Source organism: Equus przewalskii, chromosome 2, assembly GCF_037783145.1.
Source record: "Equus przewalskii isolate Varuska chromosome 2, EquPr2, whole genome shotgun sequence".
In the NCBI taxonomy this organism is placed as follows: domain Eukaryota; kingdom Metazoa; phylum Chordata; class Mammalia; order Perissodactyla; family Equidae; genus Equus; species Equus przewalskii.
The window spans coordinates 78,141,488-78,150,198 of NC_091832.1; positions in this window are offsets into that span (position 1 = coordinate 78,141,488).

Consider the following 8,711-nt stretch of genomic DNA (forward strand, 5'->3'; position numbering starts at 1 on the left):
CATGATTCATTGGCCTAAGTTCTAAACAGTTGCTATGAGGACTGTCGATCCAGGGCAGAAACTCCATCACCCTGTCCTTAGGACACAACTGCTACTCACTCAGAACTACACGTAGACAACATGTCCCATTTATTCAACCCTCTAAAATGGTCAATTATGTCTAATTTACCAAAGTAACTAGAAATCAGAAACCGTTTCTAGTCTTGGCTCTACCACTGACTAATTGTGTGACATGGGAAAAATTGCTTTAACTTCTGTTCATTTCAACTTCCTCACCAAAAGAAATGAAGGTGCATACCATTGATTGCAATTTCAAACATGCTGATCCACCCTAAAATCCTTATTTTATGACTCTGTAATAAATTATAATGTTTAAAGCAGTTTTACAGAAGGATAAGCAACATGAAAATGCTATGTTATAAAAGAACTGGGAAATCATCAAAACCACATCCTAAACCCCTCATATTCTCCTTATTTTGTTTAGTTTTTCCTGCAGGGGAAGATTCACCCTGAGCTAACATCTGTTGTCAATCTTCCTCTTTTTTCTTCTTTTTTTCTCCAAAGCCCCAGTGCATGGTTGTATATTGTAGTTGTAAGTCCTTCTGGTTCTTCTATGTGAGCTGCCACCACAGCATGGCTACTGACAGATGAGTGGTGCGGTTCCACAACAGGGAACCGAACCTAGGCCACTGAAGCAATGAAAGTGCTGAACTTTAACCACTAGGCCATCAGGGCTGGCTCCTCTTTGGGTTTTGACAGATGACTCTGGCACTTGTCTACACACTGGATGACGATTTCCCTGCAAGAGAGAGGAATCACTGTTTCTAGTGCCCTGGCCCAGAGTGTTTAGAAGCAGAGAATGTTTAATAGCCCCCATTTCTCCATTTGATTGTTCAACCAGGTATGTATTTACAAAGAATATAGCTAAATAATGTATTCTACTCTCTTTAAGCCTTTTGGGTTGAGAAGCGCTCTTCACTTATTGGTCAACACACTAATGAAAGAAATAAGGAAAAGTTTTTTCACTATAAATTAGAAAAATTAGATATTCTAGAGCAAAAATCATTTTCTTTCTTTTTTAAATAGCATTCCGCTTGGGCCTTTTAAGTAATGTTAATTCAGTGGTTTGCCTTAGCAACACGGGAACTGATTATTCAAAGATTTGAATTCAGTGCATCAGACAGATTATAAGCTAATCTAAGGAAAGCTTGTTCTCTCAGCCAGGACAGTATAATGACAACCCCCCCAAACACACATATCCCCATTATTTTTTGCAATAGAAAGTATGAAATTCATGGCGGGTTATATTCTGCTTGGCATCTTGCCAATACTTAATTTTTGCCACTTGGAAACTATTTTTCTTCATGGTCAGATTTAAAACTTCTATAACCAATATTGTATTTACTGCTCCCGATATATTTTATGTACTTGATATTTTGCATAAACCTTCTAGAAATATACTTTAACTCAAAGAATCAAATCTAAAGGTGAGAACCTCAGTCAGTGTATCAGGTAAAAAGAGGAGAATATATGGATATGAGCAATGATTTATGGTAACATTTTAAATTCATTGTATGTCCATATGTACACAACTCTGTGTACATATGAGTTACAGAAGGAAGGAATATGGTAGAGGCAAGACTGACTAATGAGCTTGCTTACAAGACACAAATCATGACAAATTCCGGGTCTAAAAAAAGCCCCTAGAAACCATCTAATCTGTTTTAGAAGTAAAAATACTGAAAATCTGAGTGATAAAAATAACCTTTTTTCCTCAGGTATGTCATAAAAGAATATTAAGAATAAATTAAGACTTTTAAAACCAAAACTCATGTCTCTAATTCTTTCTTTGTGATTTCTAAGGTTAGGATATAGAGAAGAAGTGAGCCTGTGAGATAGAACAAACAGAATAACTAGAAGAACTGGTATTGGGCTAAATTTAGAAAGTGAGTAGGAATTTACTTTATTCTTTCAACCATCACAGCATTAGTTTCTAACAAAAGGCCAAGTCTCATCTAATCTGGAATGTTATATCCTCCTCTTTCCCATAACCCTCAAAGCTTAGAACTGTTGCAGCTCCCCCACTTCTACTTAGCAACCCAATTGTTCACATTTTTCTTACTCAAGAGTTAAAGATTGTATCAGACACAAAAACACTAAACCAAGAGAGGAGTTCTCACGGATAAATGCTCCAGCATCCTATTTTTCCGGAGATAATTCTGAAGGCAATGAATCTTTCTCCAAATAGCCTAGAGGAATCCCCAGTTGTCCACAGTGTTGACCCCAATGATGAATCTTTCTTTTGGCTTTTCCTCCTTCTCTTCTTGTCTCCCGTTCCCTATTCCTTCACTACTTCTTCCCAGGAACACCTCCTAAATAAGTTCTCTCCACTCAATTCCTTGTCTCAGGCTCTGTTTTGTAGAAAGCCAGACTCATATATACATCTCTTAAAGATCTCTTATTCATCATGAGATCTAATACATTTAGTAAACTGAATAGTTATTCTGTTTTTCAAAGTATCTTTCCTTTCTAAGCAAAGAAGTTTCTGGAAACATAGCACCCATTCAATAAGTCATTCATAGTTGATATGGTGAATTACCATTTGTTGTATGAAGTAGCAATTATTGTCGTTTTGTTGTTGTTGTTCTTGATGTTTTGTTTCATTCCCATAGATGGGAGTCTAAAGAGAATTAAAACCCCTTAGCTAAGATTTAAACTTAGTTATATAAGTAGGAGCTTTTCAAAGCCTCTTTGATAAAACTCAGGAACAGTCATTGAACAGTTGTAATTATTGTGACCGACCCAAGAAAAAGCAGAAAAGAAAATATAAGGACGCCAATTTCAAGGGAGGGACTACTCATGTTGCTAATCATGGATCAATTAAGGGATTATGTCTTTCCTCTGTGTGGCTTCAGGATGACTAGTTTCCAAGGGGAAAAGACAAACAATTCTTAGGAGGTGTGTTTATCTCCTTGTTTATCTCACCAAAACTCTGAGCCACCTTGGAGGTAAAGAAACTGCTGTGCCTTGCACCCAAAGCATCCCAAAGGAGCAAGGAACCAGGAGATCTTTTCTTACCCTGGGCTGTGACATGTGGTATTTGTAGAGAAATGCTTACAGATCAACTCGTTTATTATTTCCTAATTTATTAAAACCGTGAACGTTATAGAAAATAATTCTGCTGAGACTTTAAGTGTAAGTTGTAGCGATTTTAAACCCAAGGTTATAAAAACTGTTTTGGTCCACTATTGATGGTATAATTTGTAGTGAAACACAAATAACATTTTAATATTTGTTCTTCCTGCAGGTCAAACATGATACAATGCCATTTAGAATTTGTCAAAAAATCATGCTTTTCTTTATGCACTTTCACACAGTTTTTCAAATTAATGTACTATTTGTAAATGTGAAGTGGTTGAAAATTTATATAGTGCGACTTGTATAAAAACAAAGTTTATGATACAATCTCCATGCATTACATAATTTTAAAAAGTACTAAGAACACATTTTACATTCAATCACATAAGATCAATAAAATGATGAAAAAGCTTAGGTACTGTAACCATAATATACAGTTTGAACCATATGAAATTGTTAGTTTTGCAGGTCAGAATGGTTGAAATCAACAATTTCATGTGGTTCATCTTATTACTTAAAACTAAACATGAAAATACTATTAAAGGGGAGGCCAGCCTGCTGGCACAGTGGTGAAGTTCACAGGTTTCACTTTAGCAGCCCAGGATTCACCGGTTCAGATCCCAGGTGCAGACCTGCACACTGCTGTCAAGCCATGATGGGGCCGGCATCCCACATATAAAGCAGAGGAAGATGGGCATGGATGTTAGCTCATGGCCTCAGCAAATAGGGGAGAATGGGTGGTGGATGTTAGCTCAGGGCTAAGTTCCTTCAAAAAAGGAAGAAAAAATACTATTAAAGGGAGCTTTCAAGTCAGGGAAAATTTGTAAAAATGCTCAAATAGACAAATCTGTTCTTTGAAAAGGAAGAGGACAGCAAATTCTGATGCTACCAAGATGAACTTATATCTTTACATATTCAGCAAAGCCTGGCAATGCTAAACTTATTAGCAGAGAACTCGAGTTCACACCTTTACAATAGACTGTGTAATTTTAAGATTTCACTTCCCATCACTTCCCATGCAAACATCTTGTAATAAATGCAGAGTATAAGGACCAAGTTCTGGAATCTCTTAATTCTCCACGCTGAAAGTTGTCTCCTTGCCCTTGTACCTACTGAACTCTTACTCATTCTCTAAAACACACTTCAATGTGGACAGTGATGGATGGTAATTAGTCTTTGGGTGGTGAACATCACGTAGTCTTCACAGAAATTGAAATATAATCATGTACACCTAAAATTTATATAATATTATAAACTGGTGTTACCTCAATTAAAAAATAATAATTAAAAAAGCACACATTTCAAATAATGATTCCTCTGGCATGCTTTCTATGATGTCCCCAGGTGGAGTAATTTCTTCCTCCTCAGTGGTTCAACAAAACTTTTTTGTATTTAAATTCTTAGTATTTACCATTTAATTACCATTTGGTTTTGTACCCGACTTGCTCACTAGGCTGTATGTCCTCTGGGGAAGTACCTGAGTTCTTCCCCTGGAATCTTCTGTACCTAGCATGGAACCAGGTAAATAAGAACACAACAAACATTTCTCAACAGAGGTGAATCTCATTGTTTGATCACTCTTTGTTAAACAGAGTCAAAGATGAATTTAAAAGTCTAGGTATTTAGCAGAGAAGTAGCCTATTGATAGTATTTATAACCATGAGAAGGAATAAACATGGATAACCTATGAAGAAAGTCAATAAGCTTTGTTTTAAAATTATGAAACTTCTGGTACTATGGATTGTATTTTTACACCTAATCTTTGCATACAGTCAGGTCAGTAAGTCAACACCTTCCTGAGCACCTTCTCAGTAAAAGTTGTTCAGGTGTAGCTACCTATTTTCTGAGAATTTTGAATTCTCATGAGTCCAAGATTAAATCGATCACTCCCAAATAATTGGCCAATATTTGTGAAATTATTTGCACAAATAGATGGAGAAAATTCAATAAAAAGAAGGAGAAAAGAACTATAATTTTGTAATGCCTACAAAATACCAGACATTATGCTGGAGTTGTTCCATAGGTTCATACAATTAGTCCTCTGAGAACTGACGCTACATATGATGGTGATTGACAGATCCAGAATATAAAGAGAGGACTCTCTCACTAGTCCTTGCCCTTTCTCCTACATAGGCTGTCTTGTAATTCCCAACTGTTAGACTTCAATAACCTACTGTGAGATAATAGAAAATACATATTGGTCTCTGGCCTTGCTTCCTGGTACAGAGCTCCTGAAACCCTAATTTCCTAAGTGATAAGAACACTAGGAATGTCTTTTGTTCTTACATTTGCTCTTTGATCCCAGTTCCTGACAAAGCTCCTGAAACCCTTGTAATTTCCTGGTTGACAGGAGTGTCTTTTGTCCTAATGAAGTGACTCTGGGTGTGCTCCTGGATGACGATGGTCACCAGAAAGAACAAACCATGATTGGTAGCTTGGAATTTTCAGCACTCCTCCCCATTCTCTTGAGAAGCGGGAAAGAATGAACATGGAGTTAATGATTGGCCATACCTGCATGATGAAGCCTCCATAAAAAGTCCAATAGTGTGAGGTTCAGAGAGGTACCAGGTTGACAAACCAGTGGAGGTGCGGGGAGAGTGGCACCCTCAGAGGGGGCATGGAAGCTCTGCACCCCTACCCACATACCTTGCCCTATGTACCTCTTCATCTGGCTGTTCATCTATATCCTTTATCACAACCTTTAATAAACTGGTAAACATATGTCAGTGTTTTCCTGAATTCCATGAGCCACTCTAGCAAATTAATTGAATCTGAGGAAGGAGTCGTGGGAAGCTCCAATTTGCAGCCAAATTGGACAGAAGTTGTGGGTAACCACAGCTTGGCTGAAGTGAGGGAGAAGCAGTCTTGTGGGACTGAGTCTTTAACCTGTTGGATTTGACACTAGTTCCAGATAGATAGTGTTAGAGTTGAGTTAAATTGTAGGACAGCCAGCTTGTGTTCAGATTTCCTTTTCTTTCCTTTTGGATGCTTTTTGTTCTTTCCTCCTTTCATGTTTTTGGTTGGGAGCTCTTGGCAGCCTCTGTATCCTGTTGCTCTGAGGAAGAGACCCTGCCTGTGAGGACCACTTCTTACCCTCCCAGTAGGCATTGTCTGGTGGAAACACAAGTGACCATGGATTTATTGGCCTCCTGTCTGCTTAATCCATGGTTAATTTGCTGTCTACCCTTTTTCCGGTTCTGACTCGATGTCCAGGTAGGATTTTAAAGTCCGCATTGGTTGTAATAACTGTTAGTAATTCCTGAAAAAAAAAAACAAAACAGAGAATAGTTCGGTGTGGGGGAAAAATCACCACACATTTGATGGCCAGAAGTGAAGTGTTCCATGTAAAAGTAAAAGATACCCAACTGGTGGAAAACTTAGTTTTTTGTTCTTAACTTTTTACCTTTACTGATTCTTCTCTTTATCAAGGATTAAGTCTCATGTTTTGTACTGCTGTAAGTGTAGGAATACCCTTAATTATCTTATGCAATAAAAAAATCGGTTTTTACAATAATGATTTGTCGATTTGACTTTGATTTTAGCTTTTATTTTATTGTGTAACAAAATTGCAATATCCAGAATCTGACCCTTATATCTATCCAATAATGAATAATCTTGTAAAATAATGCACCAAAATATAAATGATCTTAAGTGTTGATTTAAATTTTACTTATTATAAGTTTTTAAATATTTGTACTGAAAACATTCTCACTCAGAATATTGAGCATGATGACTATGTTAAGAGCAGTGTTCTAAGCCCTAGGGTTAAAATGATAAATAGGTTCAAAATACGCATTCTTCTATGTAGCTAATACTCATAATGAGAGGAAAATGACAATAAAAATTAAGACATTAAAAAATAAGATGATGATTTTAGATCACGCTAAGGGCGATGGATGAGTAAAATAAAACAGGGTAATGAGACAGGAAATAGCAGGGAATGGGAAGGCTTGATTGATAAGGAAAGGCTCCTTTAAGAGGGTGACGCTAACTGAATCCAAATGCTAAGAAGGAGTCAGCCAGGTCCAACCTAGGTAAATATAAAATCAAATATAAGGATGTTTATCTCTTGTATAGAATTTTAACTCCAAAGCAAATTTATAAAAACATATGAAAAATTACATATCCAATAAATTTAAATTCACAAATCTAACAATATTTTGTTGAACTTGTGTGATCACCCACAGTGTGACTGTCTACACTAGTTTTAACACAGGTCTTTCTGAATTTTGCCCACCTAAAGCGACAGGGTCATGTGATGCCTTGATTCTGCCAGCACTTCTGTCTACATAGACAATCGTTCCAACGAAACACAGTGATAACACCCTGGCTTTGCTTGGTGTGAACAGTCATATAGTTATATATTCTCACTTGCCTAGGACAGATACTGAAGTATTCGGTGATAGGTGATGACATGAATATAAATGCAAATGCATAGCTCCTTATATCACTGGTGAAATATAATCAGAGATTTCCTCTGCCTACATAGAAAGCATCCCCAAGAGTGGGAGGGTGGCAGGAAGACTCTTCATTAGCCCTGACCCATTGAACATTCTTGCCATGAGTACGTGCACTGCAGTCAGCTAAAATTCTAAAACTAGTGCAAAAATATTGCCATTTAATGGGAATAAACAACTTATTTTAAATATACAATTTCTCAACCCTCTGACATGCTATTTTCAGAATAATTTTGAAAAAAGAAGAAGAAGAAAGATCCATTTTTTGAATTTTTTTCAAACTACCCATTCCACTTCAGATACTGGAAGTAAGTTATTGTGTGAATCTGTTTTTAACAACAATTCTGGTTTAATAAAAATTTGTTCTTCCCTGCTCCCATCTAACAAGCAAATGAGGAAAAACCAAAAACCAAAACAGATCTGAAAAAGACACCCATTGAAATTGCCACCAAATTATCTAATTCTAGTTGCCCACGTATCTTTAGACCAGCCCTGTTTCTACATCTGGCAGAAGCTAACACTATCTCATTCTACTTTTTTCTCCAGCTGGCAGTACAAGTTCAATTATGCCTCCCAGCCAAAACTACCTGGCCTGCAATCTTGAACCTAGGCTATTTATTTCTAATCACCTGACTTCACAGATGAGGAAATGAAAGCTCAGAGAATTTCACATTATTGCCTAAATACAACAGCTAGTTAGAGATAGAATTGGGACAAAGCCATTTAAAAATCTTCTGGTTCCAAGAATGTAAGGATGATTTTCCTATGTGATACTCCTTCCCTAAAAGGAGACTGAGTTGATTAGCCAAAATGCCTGCAGATAGTTTGGTAAAATATAGTTATTTATTATTTGTTTATACCCCTCCTGTTCTACAAAAAAAAAAAAAAAAAACACACAACTTTTAAGGCAATTTACAATATATACTCAATAAGCATGAAAGAAAATGCAGCTAAAACTAGGCAAATAAAGAGACAGGGCAAAAGGAAAATGAATATAGGAAAGTATGATTAAGCCAGGAATGAGATTATGGCAATGTAAACTGCAACAATCTAGACAGTTTTTAGAGGTGGGCCAAAATTTGGCTCTAAGTTTTCTAGCAGCCAATACAAAGAAGG